General features: G+C 36.2%; 1 pseudogene; it reads right to left on the reverse strand.

The window, feature by feature from the left end:
• Positions 1–6,566: 6,566 nt before the first annotated feature.
• LOC141504009 (coiled-coil domain-containing protein 170-like) lies at positions 6,567–20,124 on the reverse strand (annotated as a pseudogene).
• Positions 20,125–21,699: the final 1,575 nt, after the last annotated feature.

Raw genomic sequence — 21,699 nt, forward strand, 5'->3', positions numbered from 1 at the left:
GTGACATTTTTTAACTTGTCAAAAAATGATTAGGCCACAACTCCTTAATAAGACACAAACTACACAATAGCATCACAATCTGAGGATGATTAAAGTTACTCAGGATATTATTCAATTACTTGGTAAATTTCTTATTTTGCAGCTTATTTCCTTCTTGAACCAAGTGGATTGTTTTCTTTCATCTTCTATTCCTCTAAGGTCTAGTCTAATTTGACCTCTCCCATCCCAGTGATTCTCTAGAACTAATCCATACAAGATCATCTAGAATGATTATAATCTAACTCACCACAGTCCTTAGATGATTTGTACTCACCATCAAAGTATCAATCATAGATGTCCCCCCAGGACCCTGAGACTTAGGGGGTGTGAGGTATGGTTCTGAATACAAAAAGAATTCACAGCATCATTTAGGCAGTTAATACATTTACAGATATATGTCCTTCATGGAGAAAATCTCCAATGAGTGCCAGCCTCTTTAATGGGCATCCAAATATATTTCAAATGAAGCCCCCATGAGTTGAACCCATGATAGGGATTACTTGCCTGGATTATACTTAGAAGTTGAAGTCCACCAAAGCATAGCTGCTACCTCAGGTTCTCATGTAAGTTATTTATGTCTCATATAAAGGTCACCCCATGTAAATCTATTCAGGCATATAGGGTTGTATTCACATGTGGAATGGTTTTCCTCCCTGCAACAAATAGTGTTGGATTTAATAGAGGTTACTACATTGCAAGAAGATAAGGGGAAGTAGAGACAAGTAGGTGATGTAGTGGGCGGAATGCTAGGTTTGGAGTCAGGAAAACTAATCTCGCGAGTTCAAATTTGACCTCAGATAGATACTCCCTAGCTGTGTGACCCTAGACTAGTCACAACTCCATTTGCCTTAGTTTTCTATTTATTCTGAATATAGCTTGTTGATACATGTTTTTTTTTCTCTCCCCAATTAGACTGTAATCTCCAAGAGGGGTAGACACTGTCTTTTGCCTTTTATTGTGTCCCCTGGGCTTAGAACAAGGCCTGCAACCCAGTGGGTGCTTAATGTTTATGAAATGACTAAAAGTCCAGATGGGCTGTATCGTACTGGGTTGTTCTCCATCCCCTACTGGTATGCTTCATTTTAACAATCCGTCTATCAGAATTAATTAGTTTTTAGAAAAAGCAATCCTTAAATAGCAAAGTAAGAAGGATTGGTATACTTCCCCCAAAGTCTGGATCATATTCTACCTCAAATAAATATAATATCCAGTGGAGAGTTCTAACAAATAGTACAATGAGTGAGGTGCACATGAACATCTAACAAAAGGGTAACTTCTGACTCCACCATGGTTAGTTCTTTTATTCCTTTGTAGAAATGTCATAAACTTCCCTTAAATATAGCTTTCAGGTAGATTCTGAGGGTTGACTCCTTTCTAGATTGCATACTGGCACTTCTGTCCACCTTTAGAGGTCCAATTCCTGAAGCAGCTGCTGTTGTCAAGTGACTGTGTTTCCATAACTGTTGCAGGTGCCTCCACTAAGGTCAGCAAACTGTCGATCTAGGGGAAACTTCCTCCTCTGCTTCTAGGAGAAGCTGATATTACAGCCTTTCAACTCCATCAGTCAATGGGACTTTGGGATCTTTTGAGCTCATCAGGTTTACAAATATTCCATCTTGAAAGGCTCATTTGCCTAAGATCAGCAAAAAAAACAAGCACAAAATAAAAAAAAAACCAACCCAGAGACAAATGTGTGCTTATAGTAACTGACTGGGTGGAACACAGAGAGACAAGGCGGGCTGCCTTCCTACTTCAAAGCCAGGAAAGAGAGGGGGGCGGGAGAAAGGGACAGGCGGGAGAGAGATGATAGAGAGGGGAGGGTGGGGTAGAGACCAGAATCATTTTCTTTAACTATATATTAAGTTCAACTTGGAAACTCCAGACAGCAGTAATTAGTACTCTTCCTGCTATATCTTGCTAGACATATATAGATAAGTGGAGGATTTATGAGGGTTTATTTTTTAACCTGCAACTTTGCTAAAATTGATAATTGTTTCCAGTAGTTTTTTGGATGATTTCTTATGATTCTCTAGGTAGACCATCACGTCATCTGCAAAGAGTGAGAGTTTTGTCTCTTCCTATCCAATTCGAATTCCTTCAATTTCTTTTCCTTCCTAGCATTTCTAATACAATATTGAATAGTAGTGGTGATAATGGGCATCCTTGTTTCACCCCTGATCTTATTGGGAATGCCTCTAGCCACTCCCCATTGAATATAATGCTTGTAGCTGGTTTCAGATAGATACTGCTAATTATTTTAAGGAACAATTCATTTATTTATACACTCTCTGTTGTTTTTCAGAGGAATGGATGGTGTATTTGGTCAAAAGCTTTTTTAACATCTATTGATATGATCATATGATTTCTGATAGGTTTGTTGTTGATATAATTGAGTATACTTACAGTTTTGCTAATATTGAACCAACCCTGCATTCCTGGAATAAGTCCTACTTAATCATAATGTATTATCCTAGTGATAATTTGTTGTAATCGTTTTGCTAAGATTTTATTTGGGATTTTTGCATCTATATTCATCAGGGAAATAGGTCTATAATTTTCTTTCTCTGTTTTAACTCTTCCCATTTTAGGTAACAACACCATATTGGTTTCATAGAAAGTGTTAGGCAGAGTTCCGTCTTTCCCTATTTTTCCAAAGAGTTTACATAGAATTAGAACCATTTGTTCCTTAATTGTTTGGTAGAATTTACTTGTGAATCCATCAGGCCCTGGAGATTTTTTTTTAGGGAGTTCAATGATTGCTTGTTGCTCTTTTTCTGAGATAGCGTTGTTTAGGTATTTAAGCTCTTCTTCATTTAACCTGGGCAACTTATATTTTTGTAAATATTCATCCATTTCACTTAGATTATTAAATTTATTGGCATAGAGTTGGGCAAAATAATTTCAAATTATTACTTTAATTTCCTCCTCATTGGTGGTGAGTTCACCTTTTTGCATTTATGATACTAGCAATTTGGTTTTCTTTTCTTTTTTTTAATCAAATTGACCAGAGGTTTATCAGTTTTATTGGTTTTTCATAATACAAACTTTTGGTTTTATTTATTAATTCAATAGTTATTTTGCTTTTGATTTTATTGGTTTCTCCTTTAATTTTTAGAATTTCTAATTTGGTATTTAATTGGGGATTTTTGATTTGTTCTTTCTCTAATTTTTTTAGTTGCATATTTTGTTCATTGATTTCCTCTTTCTCCAATTTACTCATGTAAGCATTTAGAGCTATAATATATCCCCTGAGAGTCACGTTGAATGAATCCCATAAGTTTTGGTAAGTTGTTTCATTATTATCATTATCTAGAATAAAATGGTTAATTCTAGAATTTGAATTTTGGTCCTCATTTTTTAAAATGAGGTTATTTAGTTTTCAATATGTTCTGGGTCTATATCTCCTTGGCCCAATATTGCATATGCCTTTGATTGCATTGTGATCTGAGAAAGATGTAGTCATTATTTCTGCCTTTCTGTAGTCGATCATTAGGTTTTTATGTCCTAGTACATGGTCAATTTTTGTATAAGTTCCATGTACTTCAGAGAAAATGGCATATGACTTTCTATCACCATTCAGTTTCCTCCACATGTCCACCATATCAAAATTTTCTAACAATCTATTTACCTCCTTAACTTCTTTCTTGTTTATTTTATGATTCGATTTATTTAGATCTGAGAGTGGAATGTTTAGGTCTCCCACTAGCAGAGTTTTTCTGGCTATGTCTTCCTGTATTTCTTTCAGATTCTCCTCTAAGAATTTGGGTGCTGTCCCACTGGGTGCATATATATTCAGTTTTGAAATGACTTTGTTGTCTATGGTACCTTTTAGGAGGATAGTTTCCTTCCTTATCTCTTTTAACGCTATCTATTTTTGCTGCTGCTTTGTCTGAGACAAGGATTGCGACCCCTGCTTTTTTTTTTTTTTTTACTGCAGCTGATGCAAAATATATTTTGCTCCAACCTTTTACCTTTACTCTATATGTATCTCTCTACTTTAAATGAATTTCTTGTAAGCAACACATTGTATGATTCTGGTTTTTAATCCACTGTATTTGCTTACATTTTAAGGGAGAGTTCATCCCATTCACATTCAAGATTATGATTATTAATTCTTTATTTCCCTCCGTGTTATCTTCCCTCTGTTTGTATTTTCCCCCTTTCCTCCCTTATCCATATTCCCCAGTATTGTGTTTCTGAATACCACCCCCTTCAGTGTGTTTGACCTCCTGTATCACACCCCCCTTTCTTTCCCCTTTCCCCTTTTCCCTTTTCCCTTGCCTTCTTTTTGTTATTTCCCCTTTTCCTCCCCACTACCCTTCCCTTTCTCCACCCCCCCTCCACTTTTCCCCTTTTAATACTTGAACTGTTAGATGTTTTATAAGTCAAGTGAGTATGTGTAGGTTGATTTTAAGCCAAGTCTGTTGAGAAGATGATTCAGGTGTTTCTCATCTTTCTTCCCCTCTATTACAAAAGGTATTTTGTACCTCTTAGTGTAATGAAATTTACCCCATTCAATCCCCTCTCTCCTCCCATCTCTTTCCTTTCCCCTTTTTAAGGAGGTAGTGTTTTTAGATCATTCTAAGTCACAGAAAATTCTGACTGTCTGTCCCTTCTAGTTCAGTATATTCGATTGAATAGAGTGAAAATTCCTGACAGTTATTAGAGTCTTTCTCCCAAGTGGGGTTAAGCCTATTACATGTCGTTAGATAGCAGTCTCATGGATAGGTCAGGAATGTCCTTCATTTCTGGCTAGGTATATTCTCTCTGTTAGAGTTACATTCTCAAGATTTGTGAGAATCTTTTTTCCGCATGCTGAGATATAGCCAGTTTCACCTTACTGTATAGCATTTTTTTTTCCTTTTACTGCCCCTCCCCCTTTTTTTATCCTTTTCATGTGTCTCTTGAACCTCCTGTTTGATGTCCAAATTTTCTGTTTAGCTCTGGTCTTTTCATCAGAAATTTTTAGAATTCTTCCATTTCGTTAAATGTCCATCTTTTTCCCTGGAAGAGAAGGCTCAGCTTGGCAAGAAAGTAGATTCTTGGATGCATTCCAAACTCCCTTACTCTTTGAAATATCTCGTTCCAGGCCCTGGGATCCCTTAATGTTGATGCAGCCAGGTCCTGCGTGATCCTTACTGTGGCTCCTTGATATTTAAATTGTTTCTTTTTGGCTGCTTGCAGGATTTTCTCTTTTATCTGATTGTTCTGCAGTTTGGCCACAACATTCCTTGGTGTTTTCATTTTAGGATCTTTTTCTGGTGGGGATCAATGTACTCTTTCAATAACTACTTTGCTCTCCGATTCCATGATATCAGGGCAGTTTTCCATCACTAGATCCTGTAATATTAAGTCCAGGCTTTTTTTCTCTTCAATGTTTTCAGGAAGTCCTATAATTTTCAGATTGCCCGTCCTGGATCTATTCTATAGGTCAGTGGTTTTGTTGATGAGGTATTTTACACTTTCTTCTATTCTTTCAATTTTTGATTTTGTTTAACAACCTCTTGCTGTCTCATGGAGTCACTAGTTTCTGTAGACTCCATTCTTTTTTTGGGGGAGGAGTTTTCTTCATTTTTGCAACTCCTTTTCCAATTGGTCAATTCTACTTTTCAAAGAGCTTTCCATGACCAATTGAAGTTTTGAGAGAATTATTTTCTTTTGGCATTTGCCTGATTGAGGAGGTAAGAGAATTATTCTCATTTTGTATTTGTCCAATTGATGACCTGAGAGATTTATTCTCCTTTTGTATTTCTCCAATTGTACTTTCTAAAGTTTTGTTTTCTTCTTGCAAGGTATTAATTATCTCTCCCAAATTTTAAGCTCCTTCCTTATTTCTTTAAGGAAGTCTTTCAGCTGTTAATCGGGTTTGTCATGGGCTGATCCTCCTTCTGTGCCCATTTGGCCAATGCTGCTGCCCGAGACAAATGCTGAGGTAGATGTTTGTTCTCCTGGCTTTACTTTGTGGGTTTTGTGGGTCAGATTTATTTTAAGAGTTTTGTTTTCTGTGATAGATGGGGAAAAGATCAGGAGACTTTAGAACTGTGCCTGTCTTCTCTCTGCCATCTTGGCCAGAAGTCCAAAAATGTTCAACTTTTAATAGCATTGTGTATTTAGTGGACTAGGAGCTGGCCTTGGAGAAAGGAGTTTGTCCCTCTGAATTTGCCTTTTAATCTGTCAGCATCCCAAGTCACTAAGACAATAACTTGCAAGCTAAAATATAAATATAAGCCAATGCTATAAATTACAGAAATGTTTATATGCATCAGTGGACTTTCCTCCCTGATGAAATCTCAGGTTCAGACTATCTCAAATAAATTATGGATAACAAGTCAAGAATAAGTCTTAGCAAAAGTAGAGAGAAACGAGGTGAAAGGGCGAAATAAGGAAAAGAGTGGGGGGGTGATATCCAGTGACAAACATGACAGAATAGAAAAGTGGAAAACGCCAAATATATTTTATTTATTCCCCAGTCAGCTTCCACAGGTCTTATATTCAAACCCTTACAGAAAACAGTCTGCAATGTTTGGACTTGCTGATGACAGTGAAGAAAAAATAACTCAAATGTCTTTTATATCATTCATTCCCTTGGCCAGTCTTACAATCACCAAGAACCTTTGATCTGCTGTTAGATGTAATTAAAGAAATTTCATAAGCTTCTATTATGAGTTTAAGTTGATTAATGATTTCCTTGTCTGGAATTTTGATGTTAAAACCCATCATCTTCATAACAGATTCTCTAAAATCTAAGAGCTACAAGAGGGAAAAGTCACGCAAAAAAAAAGAAAAGAAAAATTGGAATCAGTGGCACAGGATTTTTGATATTCATTCAAGGCAACTGCACAAGAGAGACACTTTTTTATGAACAATGGTAACATAGAACATCATACCAGCTTGTAAACAAGTTCCTCAAAAAGTGTTCTTTTCTGGTATTAAGTCTCCTTAAAATGATATTGCATATATATATATATATATATATATATATATATATATATATGTTATATTTCTTAAAGTCAAATTCAAAACTCATTAGGCATCTTTACTCTATGCCCAATAGTAGAATTTTTTGCTGTAGTAAATATACTCTCTCCAAAAAGTCTTATGGCAGTTTAATGTTTTAATAATAAAAATAGTATAAAAAGACTCATCTTTTAACATGATATTTTTTTCCTAGTTACATATAAGGGCAATATTTTATGCTCATTTTTTAAAATTTGACTTCCAAATTTTACCTCCTCACTTCTTCCCTTACCTCTTCCCTCCTTGAGATGATAAGCAACTTGATATATATGTTCATATATGTTCAATGAGGCAAAACATATTACCATATTAGTAATGTTGTAAATAAAAACACAGACCTAAAGGGGGAAAAAAACCATGAAAAAAATAAGGTGGAAAATAATATGCTTCGATCTGCATTCAGATTCCATAAAGTTCTTTCTCTGGAGGTAAATAGCACTTTTTCATCACAAGTCCTTTGGCATTGTCTTGCATTGCACTGCTGAGAATAAGTTGCAAAATCTCAAAGCTATTTAGATTTTTGGAACCCCTGTATAGAACCTCCTCCTGGAGTGTGCAATCTAGAAGGAGCTATATGAAACACAAACAATTGAATTCCCATCCTTTGCCAAGTATTGTTGAGCCTAGCCTCAAAATTTGTTTTACATCTTCTTCTCTATATTCATGCAATCACTAACCTCCTCTTCTCCAATACTGTAAGACTGTCTTAATTAGTTCCCTGGCTTCTATTTTTTGCCTCTTCCAATCTATCCTTGACATAGTTCACAAAATAAGTCTTCCTAAGGCTATCACTATGTCTATCATTTCTTTTCTCAAAAATCTTCAAGTTCCTTTTTGCTTCTCTCTTACAAAACCCTTTCCTCTAACAAAACCCATTTGTTAATGCACACTCCCCCTTCAAATTACCTTATATTTGCTCATCTATCTACAATGCTATGCCCCACTGTTGTTCAGTCATTTTAGTCATGTCCAACTGTTCATTACACCATCTGGGATTTCCATTTCCTTCTCCAGCTTATTTTACAGAGAAGGAACTGAGACAAACAGGATTAAGTGATTTGCTCAGGATCACACAGCTAGCTAATAATTATCTGGGGCAAGATTTGAGCTCAGGAGATAAGTCATGATTTCAGGCTCAGAACTCTCTCTGCCACCCAGCTGCCTTATATCCTCCTAATAAAATGCAGTGTGACTATATAAAGTAGTTGATTAATATTTGTTAAATTGAATAATACTAGGCATAATGAGTGCATAGGCAGAGTACTGAGTATCATGAAATATTTTAATATAAAATTGACTTAATTTCATTGCTTTTGTATTTACTCAAGTAAAAACTATTGGTACAGACTATTGTCAGTAGATGTCTAAAAATATTGAATTAGATATTAAGGAATATATCTGAAGATACAACAATTTGTGGAGACTTTTTAAAACTAAGAAAGAACAGTTTTTTTTTAGTAAACTGCCATATAAGAGATAAAGAATCCTTGAAAAATAAAAATTTCCACAGTAATTGAATGAGACTATAATTCCCTAAGCAACAAATATGAGGAACTGATTTTTAATCACAATGCTAAATTGTGACTAATCCTTTAGACATTCCTTTTATAGAAAGGTTCTTGTTAGAAAGTATGGGGGGAAAGTACCTGTCTTGCTGGTTTTACTACTTCTTCAAGTATTCTTTACCATATATAGCATATATAGCTCATTAGTAACAGCTTTCAGCATCTGATAGGCCCTTTCTTTGTCCTCTCTGGCTTCTGGCTCAGTGTAGTTTAATGTTGTTTTTTTTTTTTAGATGCTTTCTCTTTAATTGTTTCAACCTTTTGTAAATATTTCTCTAGTTTTTCAATGGTTTTGTCCTGTGGGGTAGGAAGAGAATGATTATGATTCTGGCATTAATATTTAAAAAGAAAATAAATAAAAGGCGATGGGAACAAATATTTCTTAGTATTTACTAAGAGCAAGGCTCTGAGCTAACTAAGTACTTTGTAAAAATTGTCTCATTTACGAATGCAACTTAAAACAACTATGAGGAACCACCTCACAATCAAATTGACTAAAATGACAAAAAAGGAAAATGATTAATGTTGGAGAAATTGTGGGAAGATTAATACATTAATGCCCTGTTGATGAAGTTCTAAACCAATCCATTCATTCCAATGAGCAATATGGAACTATGCCCAAAGAACAATAAAATTGATCATAATGGCCCCTCTCTCCTATCTTGATAGGTGTGCCATTTTGTAAAGCTCTCTCTCTCTCTCTCTCTCTCTCTCTCTCTCTCTCTCTCTCTCTCTCTCTCTTTCTTTTTCAAGGCAATGGGGTTAACTGGCTTGCCCAAGGCCACACAGCTAGGTAATTCTTTAGCATCTGAGGCTGGATTTGAACTCCTGAACTCCTGACTCCCGAACTGGTGGTCTATCCACTGTGCCATCTAGTTACCCCAAGTTATCTTAATAAAAAAGACCTTTTTAATTACTGCAGACTAAGTGTTCATAAGCCATTTATAACAATTTGGGGGCTTTCCCTCAATATTAATGTAAATCTCTTTATCTGATATTTTCCAGGGAGAACATATGATAAGAATGCAGGCAAATGGATTGATTTCAAGTCCACGTTCTTAGTGTTCTTTCCTGGGTAAATATCTCAAGGGATTTCTGGGAAGATTGGCTTGCAGCTGAAAGTGATTAAAATGTCTGGGGATAGAAGTGACATAAAGGAGTGATTGCAAGGGTGGCATCAGTGGCCAGAACCACCCTGGACTGGCTGAGAAGTCCTCCAGGTGGGAGATTTTCCCTGAAGGAGAAGCCAGAGAATAAAAGGGTGCCCTGAAGGAGGGGCATTTGGGTTCCCTCTCCAGGAATTTCCCTGAAATCTTAAATGGGGAAGGCTGCCTCCACACTTGAGGAGCAAGGGAGCCACTGGCTGGTAGCTGGAAGCCAAGGAAGGAAGCAGATTGGATCCAAATGCTGTGTGAGTGATTTCCAATGTTCCAGAGGGAGTATATGTATTTGTTATTTGTCCCGTCTTATGTAATTGTCTGTGTTAGGTATTTCTGGGTCTGGGGACTCAGTCTATGTTTTAAAATGGGAGAGCTTTTTTAGAAGGTAGGGCAGGAGGAAGTAAGTCTGTAGTGTTCCCTTCTGGAGCTCAGCCCACCCCTCACTGAGGTGGTAGCTGTGCTGGTGTGTTGAGTTAAAGAGAAAAAATTGTGGTTTGAGGACAGGTTAGAAGAGTGAAAGAACTTTTAAGGGAAAGATTGAGAAGTTATAGTAGGGAAGATTTCTTATTCTTATGACTGTCAGGGAAAAATTCCATATTTTCTCCCTGGGAGGGAGGAAGGGGGTGGTGGTTTGGGGAAGGGGATGGTAGACTGGAGGCAAGGCAGTCTTGATCCCATCTGCCATCTTGTTAAGACCTGAACTCTAAACTAAATCCGTGAGAGTTGTGCCTCACCCAGCCATTGGGGTGGGCAAGAGGCATCAAGTACTGAAGCCCTTAAAAGGAAAGAGACCACACCACAGGCACGATTTGTGATTTGCAAAGGAAGGGAATATAAAATCCACGGGTTAGGAGGCATATTTATTGAAAGGACATCATATTTAATGAATTTCTCTACTCTGGCTACATGGCCTAAGAGTAATGACTTTCACCATGTTTCTGAACTGGAGTTTTGGTAATCACTGTGAGGGTTTTAAAAGAACGTTATTAGTTTTGTTACATTCTGACAAAATTTGTACAGAATGGGAGGAATTAAATAATAACCTAGATTGTTAAATTGGTTTGGGATTTTAAACTGTATTGAAACACCTTTTGCGTTAAAGTAAAATGGTATTAGGTTAACTAAGAAGAAAATATATGTAAGTGTGTGTGTGTGTGTATGTGCATATATATATGTATATACATACCTACACACATTCATAAAACTAAGAAGAAAACCTATGTTATCAGGGAAATTTACTGATTTCTTTTGGGACAAAACTCTAGTTCATTTTAATGCTAAGCCTAATGCTAACAATTACATTTTTATTTTGGATGGAGTTTTTGGAATGTGAATGCTGGATTCTCTGTATAAATTACTCAAACTAAAGTGCTAGAAGTTTAGTGGTATTACATTGGGGTTTTAAATGTATCATATGTATGAGATTGGATCCAGAGAGGAACTGGGTAAAGAGGTCTGGAAGACAAAAGTATAAAGAAAGCAGGGTTAACATTTTGCTCTTGTTCTAAGGGAAATGAAATGTTTAAATGAGAATTTTATGTTTGATATATATTAACAATGTATGTTCAATTTTAAAAAAGTTAAGAATGTGAACTTTTCTATTGGTAACTGCAGACAGGTGATGTGGGGGCTCTGAACAAATAGCAATTGTGTAGTCCTACTGTCTGATAACGTACTGATGACTAAGATGTATTTCTCAGTTATGTCATATTCTTTTGTAACTGCAAAGGGATTATATTTGCAATGTTTAGTTAGCTCCTGTGAATATATGATATTTATATACTGCATTGTTATGACTTGGGATTAATATATGATTGTCCTTCAAGGGCAATAAGGAAAATATCAAAAATTATGACCCTTTCTGGGATAGCTCTGTTGGGTTCATGAATAATGTACTAATGGAATGATTGCTGGTACAAGGTAGTAATTTGTGTGGTATTCTTAATAGTTGTTTTATTATACTGGAATTAATAATACATGTTGCAAATTTAAAGTCACCTAAAATGATCTAAAGGATTTAAAGATTTCTGAAAAGTAATTTTGTTTGTTAGGGGGCAGCTTGGTTGTATAGTGAATAGAGCATTGGTCCTGGAGACAGGAGGGCCTGAGTTCAAATTAGACCTCATAAACTTGATGATTACCTAGCTGTCTGACCTTGGGAGAATCATTCAACCCCAGTTTCCTTGCCAAAACAAAAATAGTAATTTGTATGTTAAAGATGGCTAGTAGCTAAACAAGTTTATGTGTGGAAGTTTCTAGCTATATAGAAATGCAAATTAGGAATATTTTTGATATGTATATGTGTCTGTATATATATATAATGTATATATATAATGTATATATATATATATATATATATATGTGTGTGTGTGTGTGTGTGTGTGTGTGTGTGTGTGTGTGTATGTATATAGATAGATATAGATATACATATATTCCAAAATTGGTGGTTTGCTTAGAAGTAAAAGCACCTATGTAATATGAGAAAGATAATTTGAGTTTTTATGTGACAATATTTAGCTTAGTCAATCTCCTGGTCAACGGAGGCATTTATTTGTTGTATAACACAACAGGCTAGAACGAGGGTTCCCTAACCTAGGGGAATTTGATACAGCATCTTTTTATAGATATAGAGTAAATATGATTTCAGACAAAGGGATGCCTCTAGTAAGAGGTAGCAAATAAGGCCTGTAGGACCAGCCATAGTTAGAATACCTGGTTTTAGCAAAGACCCAAGGAGAACACTCAGAGCTTTAAGGAGTGGTTTCATTGATTGGGACCCCATTAAGGCTATAAATTGGAATTTGTGAATTGTACTCATCGGAAGTTCTAACTAGGTAAAACAAATGTTTTAGATCACAGGACTTTTAAACACATTTTCTCTTTTTATGTCAGATACCAGGATGGTCAGCAAAAGGAAATGCTACTGGGTCAATGTCATGTTCTTGGAGTCAAGGAAGCCAATGGACTAAAGAAGCCAGAGATATGTAGTCAAAGGGGCAGCTTCTCAGTATAGCCTGAGATTGGACCCTTTTGACTTGATTTTTCAAAACTGACATTTGGATAATGTCTTACTTGGAAGAATATATCGGGCCTAAGGCATTCAACTACCCACATGACCTCTGCCTGGACACTGACATTCAACACTTATAATGGAAGTTTCCTTTAATGTCCTGGACCTTTATAAAGTTACTAAACAAATCAGAAAAAAAAAAGTTTTAGGAGAATTGGCTATAATAGCCAGAGATAGGTTAGCTGTGTGTCTCTGACCCCTGCTATCTCCTACATGTTAAGATAGGAATTGTTTCCCTAATTTTTTTTATTTAGAGGGTATATTTATGATAGAAGAAGAATGGCAAATTCTTAGGATAATTTTGAAGGTCTAGTTTAAGGAAAGGAATGTGAGTCAGATAAGTACACCAGGAAAAGGAAAATATGGGAATATTTTTTGGGAAAAATCATTTTGGTTAAGGATGTTTGAGTCATTACTGTAATGAGAGCAAAGGTTTGGCATGATTGTTGAATGTATATGTTACAAGCTTTAGGCGATGTGATAGTTCTCATTGGGAGTTTGCTCTTGTAGTAAAATACTTAAGGAAGTTTATTTTGTTAAAGTGGAGTATGTGTGTCAATATGGCAGTAAGGCAAAATGTAAATTGTAATAACCTCCAGAATATCCTTGTCTTGTGATGAAAACATTTGTTTTGATCTGAGTAAAATGTTAAGCAGTTTCTTTAACAGATGATAAGGTCTCAACAAGTCACCTGAGTTGGAGAGGACCTTTTTCAAATAGATTCAGAAAATTCAGAAAGACTTTGGATATCTCCAGGGGAGAAGAGAAGAGAAAAGAATGAAAGATAATGGGCCAATTCATCTCCACCACCTCTTGCCTACATGTACATTGTGAAGTCATTATACAGTCTATACCTGTAATTTCCCCTTGATTCTAGAAGTGTGACACCTCTTCCTTATGGAAAGGAGAAAGAGAGGCAAGGTGAAGATGTTCTCCATTGAGAGAAAAGGAGGGAGATTATTGGGTGGCATGATTATATCCTACATTATATCCTATATCCTATCTAGGGAGAGTCCTATCTCTGATTTAGAGAATGGGGTATTAGTAATGGTGGGAGGAGAATCTAGCCAACAGAAGTCAATGCTCACTCTTTTGCTGTGGCTAACTGTTGGACTTGAAGTAGTCCACAGCAGTTTGAGAATTGAATTTGCGTGCCAGTTCCCTGTGAATCCAACCTAGATTCTCAGTTCCTGGTCAGAGGTGCACTGTGGCTCAGGATTCTGATCCAGAGGAGAGAACCACCAGTGGCATATGGCTGAGTCAGTTCAGGGTGACTATTGTTTATACTAGTCTGGCCAGGATATTTTCCTGGGGTTTAGCAAATATCTGTGGACATGTCCAGAAACAGGGTACAAATATTCTGGACTGTACAACTAAGCATGGAAAGAATTATAGGAACTGATGCGAAGTGAAAGGAGCAGAACCAAGAGAACATTTTACAAATTAAGAACATTGTGAATTGATCAACTTTGATGGACAGAGCTCCACTCATCAGTGCAGAGCTAAGACAACCATGGGAGACTTGTTATGGACAATACCATCCACATTTGGACAACAAAAGCAAAACAGAACAAAAAACAACTACAGAATCTCAATGAACACTTTGCCTTTTATAAAAATTTCTCTTATATTTTTCCTTCATATTCCATGCTTTTCTTTCTTTTCTCTCAGTCCTAATTCCTCATACAGAAAATGACAAATGTTTTAAACTGGTTAAATACAAATTACATGTACAATGTTCACTTGACTGTTTGCTTCTGAGGGGAGGGGGTGGGAAGGGAGGATAAAAGAAAATTGTGTAACTTATAAATATGTATGTGGATGAATGTTGAAAATCTTTCATAACATGCAATTGGAAAAATAAAATAATAATTAAAATAAAAATGTTCTCATTTGATCTTCACAGCCAACTTGGAATGTATAATTGAATAATATTTCCCTTTTACCATTGAGTTGGCACAGAGTTTAGTTAGTGCCAGGGATCCCACAGCTAGAACTTGTCTAAGGGTGAATTAGAACTCAGGTTTCCCTTACTCCAGGATCAGAGTTTTATCCATGGGTCCATCCCAGTTGGAATCACAACTGACATCATTCATTGGACAAATAACAAAAATTAGTCATTGAGTCTACTCTCAGTGAAAAAGAATATAGAGCATTGCTGTCTGGTGACAAAAGTGCAACATAAAGTATGAAATGAGGTCGCGGTTTCAAGGAGTTTATAATCTGTGCTAGCCATACATAGAGAAACCAGGGGGAAAATCTGACCAGGCTGTTGACAGCAAACTGATCCATAAGTGTTTAATAGCAGCCACTATTCATATAGAAATTTATATATGTTATCCACTTTAAATCTCACAGCAAAACTTATTAGGTAAGTAGAGTACAGGTCTGGCTGCCCCATTTTACAGATGAGGGAATTGAGACAGGAGACTTTCCCATGGTAATTCAAACACAATTCTGCTAACTCCAAGTCTAGCCCTCTATGGATGGTGCTGCCTCTGAATTAAATGGCAATAATTGGCTTAATGTAGAATCTGATTTGGGGGACCCCACAACTGGGATATTTGGGAGAGAACTTTAGCAGACAAAAACAATAATTTGAAAATTTTCCCTTAAATTAAGAGATGAAAGGGAACCTGTTTGCTTAAATGAAATAGAGAGACTTTGAAATCATGAGGCAAAGATCCTGACTGAGTTTTTGAAACAACTTCACTTACTTTGAGGTACTTTACTCTCGTTAGTTGAGTTTTCATGGTTTGATTTGACAGTTTCATGTCACTGAGATTTTTCTGAAGTTTCTGCACCTTTTCTTCCAGTCTTAGAGTTGCTGTGTTCGGCAAGCTCTTTTCAACTGCCAACAGAATCTGTTGTCTTTTTTCATTCTCTGGATTCCAGAACTTCTTGTCCAACTCTTCTGTCTGCAAAGTTTTCACTTTGTTTTTTTTTTTTTTTCCCTTTTGAGTTTCTCCCTACATCAGCAAAGGAACTAATCTTAAAATACTTCATGATTCTGGGGTTACCCATACTGGAGCCATAGTTGATTAGTAAGTCAATTTTTTAAATCAAAGTTAAATTCATTAACAGATACAAGGAAACTATATAAAGTACTAGAGAAGGAATAAAATGACCTGGATTTTGAATCCCAGATTTCTACCTTAGACTCGGTTTCCTCAACACTGAAATGGAAATCAGAATCCTTGTAATTCCTAGCCCGCTGGGTTATTGTGCAGATCAGATCAGACATGTATATTAAGTGATTTTTAATTGGAGAGTCATAGTTCTGTCTACACCATAACTTCTTGTTGATGTTTTTGGTTCCACTTATAAAAATTTATCTAAATTTTGGTATCATTAACATGAAACCATCCTTTAGCTTGATTGGGATGAAGTGTTAATTCCAATTACTTCATCTGACAAAAGAAACAATGCTTTTCTTACTTCTGTTGTCAGTGAAGTGGACACTAAGATAGAGACAAAATCAAGGAGTCAAACTAGGCCCAGACTCATGCATCTGAGGCCCATGCTTTGTCTGGGCCTAAAGAGACTAGATTCAATCTAGGGAATATCAAAAATCATTTTCTCATAGATTCAGGTTGCTTTTGCTTTGTCTGGGCCTAAAGAGACTAGATTCAATCTAGGGAATATCAAAAATCATTTTCTCATAGATTCAGGTTGCTTTCTCTTAGACTCAGGTTGCTTCTCCTCCTCATATTGGTTCCAAGGAAATCTCAGTATGAAAGGTGAATATAACAAACATCTAGTTCTCCACAGATATGAATAAAAGCACTCAAGATAAGAAATGTATACTTCAGACACAGAAGAATCTTTGTACAACCTCTTAGAAAACAAAAAAAGGACTCACAGTAGTCCAGAAACAAGCTCTACAATTTTTCTCCTCCTCTAATGAGATCCACCTTTTCTCTAGGCTTATTGTTATCCAGATTTATGCAAGTCCAACACTTAACCACACCAAAAGAGTGGGAATTGACTCATGTTGGCTAGATTCTCCTCCCACCCTTACTAATACCCCATTCTCTAAATCAGAGATAGGACTCTCCCTAGATAGGATATAGGATATAATCATCCCACCCAATAACCTCCCTCCTTTTCTTTCAATGGAGAACATCTTCACCTTGACTCTCTTCCTCCTTTCCATAAGGAAGAGGTGTCACACTTCTAGAATGGAGGGGAAATTACAGGTATAGACTGTATACTGTCGACACAATGTGGTTTAGACACCCTGAGGGAGGAAATTAACTTGGAACTATGGAGAGGGAACTATTCTAATATTCTCCTTTCACCCCTAGAGACCCAAAATAAACTCCACAGTGAAGGTAATACTTCAGGTTTCACTCTTGGAAGTGGATTCTAAACAATAGACCTACTATGACCAGTTACACAAAATACTATCAGGGGGTCAAAGTTCAAGTATTTATTCCCCTAAATTCAGGGGGAGATTCCACTGCTTCCATGCATTTGGCACTCTTCTCATATTAAGACAATACCAAAGCCAGGAAATCACCTATTCTTGCTAAAAATATGGATTGTGGGAATCATGATACCCAGATATTTCGTTCTCCTCTATTTTACCTTGGGGTCTGGCACTTTCTTCTCAAGCATTGTTTGAGAGCCTAAGGAACTCATGTGCTTTTGCCTCAAGGGAGACATAAATATATTCCTGGAGAAATCATATCCTCCCTCCCTCCCCATCATTACCTGGTCACCAGCAGGATTCAGATTCTCTCTATTAGACCAGGCTATACTCTGAAAAGGAGGAAATAAAGGAACAGGTTGAATATGAGTTTGAAGATTCTCTTTGAAGTCCAACACAATGGTATTCTACCAACCCTTGGAACTCTGACTCCTGACTGGGGAGAGTATCCAATCCCCACAACTAGACCCTAGGAGACTCCAGACCACCAGATGGTGCTCGAGTGTTGCCAGTGGGCATACTCACACTCCATAAAGAAAATCATCCCCAAAGCTGTGATAACACTCTGTGTGCTCCTCAAATTCAGTAAGACATTTCACATTCATATAGTGTTTTAATGTCTCATAAATATCAGGTGTCTTAATTAACTTGAGTATTGAGAGTTTTTTTACTCAAGGTCTCCCAACAACCAAAGGATGGAACCAGAATCCAAATTCAGGTCTCCTCCTAAGTCCTGCATCAGGCTGTCTCTCACCAATGGCATAAACAGTTACGCTGTAAAGTGGATGACATGTAACAATGTGTGACTTCATTGAAAATGACTCTCTTGTAGTTATTTGCATGCCGTGTCCCCTTTAGCCTGTGAGCTCAGGGAAAACTGACCAATGAGAGCCTTAGGGAGCCTGTGCAATGTGCTTGACCTGATACAATCTCTCAGAGGTAAGATGGGAGAACCTGCTTCTAATGGAGGCCCCTACTCTTTTCTTCAGGGCTTGTCCAGGCTCAGCAAACAACCATGAAGGAAACTGAATCTGTCAGAGTATAATGTGCATCCTTCCAGTGATAGGCTCTCATTGGCCAATCCATCATTTCTCCAGTAATGCTCTCTACTCAGTAATGCTCCTTATTATATACTCCCATATACTTGTTATTATGGACTGAAATTCTAGCATTAAAAAGTGTATCTTATAGATCTTCTTTTAAAATTACATAAACATCAAATTACAAATTACAAAAATCAAAATTACATCTAAAAATCAAATATGTTTGTAATGAGGAAGGTCAAAGGTGGGCTTTCTGCTAACATCTGCACAAAATCAGGAATATGAGAATCAATCAATTTGTTGTCATTCTCCCCCCCAGGCCCTTAGAATGCTAATAATAATGTTATTTTTATGAACATTGGTTAAAATTGAAGCCATTGATATAATTTTTAAATATTAATTTTTCCTTGCCATATACTTCTAGAACTCTTACTTTCTTTTTGTCTAAATTCCATTTTCCTTGAAATAAATCTTCAGTGGCAGATTTCCCTTCCAAGACCTTTAGGGATTTTGTTTGCTCCAGAAACTTTTCTTCACTTTGGGATGAGTGACATAGAACCTCTTGATAAAGTTGATGAAGTTCCTCAACCTGCTGAGTTCGCAATTGAATCGCTTGTTGAAGGACATCGGTTTTCTGCAGGTAAATTAAAAAAGTGAGATACAAAAGTGTATCCCATGTTTGCCCTTAAAAGTCACACTTGCAAATCCAATTATTATAATTGAAATATGGATTTCACTATGCTTTCAAGACTTTCCTGCAAGGAAATCTGAGGTATATACAGATCATTGGTTGAAATGAATAGGAGAAAAGGAAGGCTGATGTATGAAAACATAATACTTCAATTTCAATCTAATAATGAAACCATTTAATAAATTTTCAGATCACCAGAGAACACTCCCCAATGAAATGACCTAGAATACTGGGTAAAAAAAAAGATTTTTTTATAGAGGAACTCTGCAACACACATTCAATTCAAAATAAACAACAATATTTCTATGAAATTGAGGTGAAGAAAGAGAAGAAATAGCTTTTTGCTATAACAATTTCAACTATTCTGATGAAACTGAACAATTGTGCTGACTTTTTAAAAAGTTTGATTGTTATATTTTTGGTTTTCTATACAGTATCATCACATAGTCACTAGAAATGCTTCCAAGTGACTTGCGGAGATGTCCTCAGAAGTGATATAAACAGAATTACTGGGTTTTAACAATTAGAACTATCCTGATATGAGAAATGTTAAATTTACTTTATAGATGTTTGCTCCTTTGTTTGCCTTACTGTTTTGAAAACTCAACAACAGAAATAGACATAATTTAAAATGAGGCACAAGTATTTCCTAAATTGGGAATCAACTTAAACTTTATGAATTGAATATTTTAAAATGACAACTTTTCTGTCAACATACTCACATATTTCCAAGACTGTTCATTCATACTGAGTTTTCGTATCCTTTCTCTCACAGCTTCCTCTGTAGCTTGTACAGTAATAAAGGTGTTGCTTAGAAGAGTAGCAAGTTAATTAATGAAACTCTGGTGCTGAGTCTGGGTACTTTGAGTTTCCCAGTTGAGGCTGACTAGGTTTTGTTCTATTGTAGACATTTGCTTTTCCTTGTGAAGCAAATCATGTTGACATCTATCCCAAACCTTCAGTTTCTCTGAGAGAAAAATGCTTTCTCTTTCCAAGTTCTTGGCCAGGATATCTTCCTCATTGTCCTAAAGATGACAATAACATTAAATCTATGTCTTTCAAATTGAGTTATTTCAGTCATTCTATTGCTCTAAGATCAAAGGAGAATATAAATATGGTCACAGACTCACATTTGAGAGAACAACTACAGAAGAATCTTCATTTTCAGACCTGGAAATGACCTTACATATCATCTAATCTAATCCCTAGATTTTAGAGAGGATGAATCAGAGGCCCAGAGCAAGTAAGTAGGAAAAGTCAGTGGGTTGGGGAGCCAAGGGTCTTGAGTTCAGGATCTATCTTACCTGCTGTGATTTTTTTTTTTTATCACAATGTTCCTTATCTGTAAAATGAAAATGCGAATACTTGTACTACCTTCCTCACAGCATTGCTGTAATGATAAAATGACATAATAGGTGTAAAATAACTTTGAAAAGTTCAATGTTTTCAAAGTACCATATAAATGGAAAGAATTTTATTGTTCTTGTCACTATTATTATTAATGAGGAGACCTAAAACTAGCAGAGTAGACTAAAATATGTTCCAAATTAATTCTGCTTAATTTTTTTGAAAGGGTTCCTCAAAGATCTTTAGAAAAGCAACCCAAAGATCTCCAGTTGCTTTCCTGTTGCTTAAAATTTTTTTAATCAAATAAGCTGAAAGAAAATACTATCATACTAGATAAAAGTCTGGAGGCATAAAGATTTTTGTAAGCTGAAACATTAGATTGAATTTCAGCAGATGGAATATAATAAGGAAGATTGTAAAGTCCTGCCATGTGACCCCAAGTCATAGAGATAAGCATTGGTGGGTATGAGGGATCTGCAGCACATTGCACACAAGGAATTGTGAAGCAGGTGATAGGCTCCAGTCTATCAAGTCAGATTTGGAACATTGTGCTCAACTCTTGAGGGTCACATGATATGATGAATAAACTGCCGAATAGATAGAAGAAGTCAACCAGGACAATGAAGGAAGGTAAGATTATGATACATGAGGATTAGGAGTATAAAAAAATAATAATAATCATTATAATTATAATAATATAAAACTAAGGTTTATATATTCTCATTATGTGCCAGACACTGTCCTATGCATTTTACAAACATTATCTCATTTGTTCCTGAGACAGAAGTTAAGTGATTTGTCCAGAGTCACACAGTAAGTATCTGAGGTGAAATCTGAACACAGGTTTTCCTGACTCAGGCCTAGTACTCTATGTATTTCTCCATCTAACTGTCCGTAATTAAAGAGAATAGTCTAGAAAAGAGCGAGAAGGATATGACAGGGGCCCTTATAGATGAAAATTTCATAGGAGTTGATTTACTCTTGTAAGGAAAAACTAATTCTTGTTGCTTAATTTTTCAATTATGTCTGACTCTTTGTAACCCTGTTTGGGTTTTGGGGTTATTTTTTGGCAAAGATGCTCTTGTAGGTTGTTGTTTCCTTCTCTAGCTCATTTTACAGATGAGGAAACAGAGACAAATAAGGTTAAATTACTTGCTCAAGGTCACACAACCCTTTAGGGTCTAAAGCTGTATATGAACTCAGGGAAATGAATCTTCCTGACTCTAGACCTAAACTGTATTCACTATGTCCCTCGGCTTCTCTTTTTTTGTTGTTAAATTGGTTCTCTAAGCTACTTCATAATAGTGATGATAATAATAATAGTAATAATAATAG

The sequence above is a fragment of the Macrotis lagotis genome, unplaced genomic scaffold (genome assembly GCF_037893015.1).
Source record: "Macrotis lagotis isolate mMagLag1 unplaced genomic scaffold, bilby.v1.9.chrom.fasta BILBYCTG019, whole genome shotgun sequence".
Lineage (NCBI taxonomy): Eukaryota > Metazoa > Chordata > Mammalia > Peramelemorphia > Peramelidae > Macrotis > Macrotis lagotis.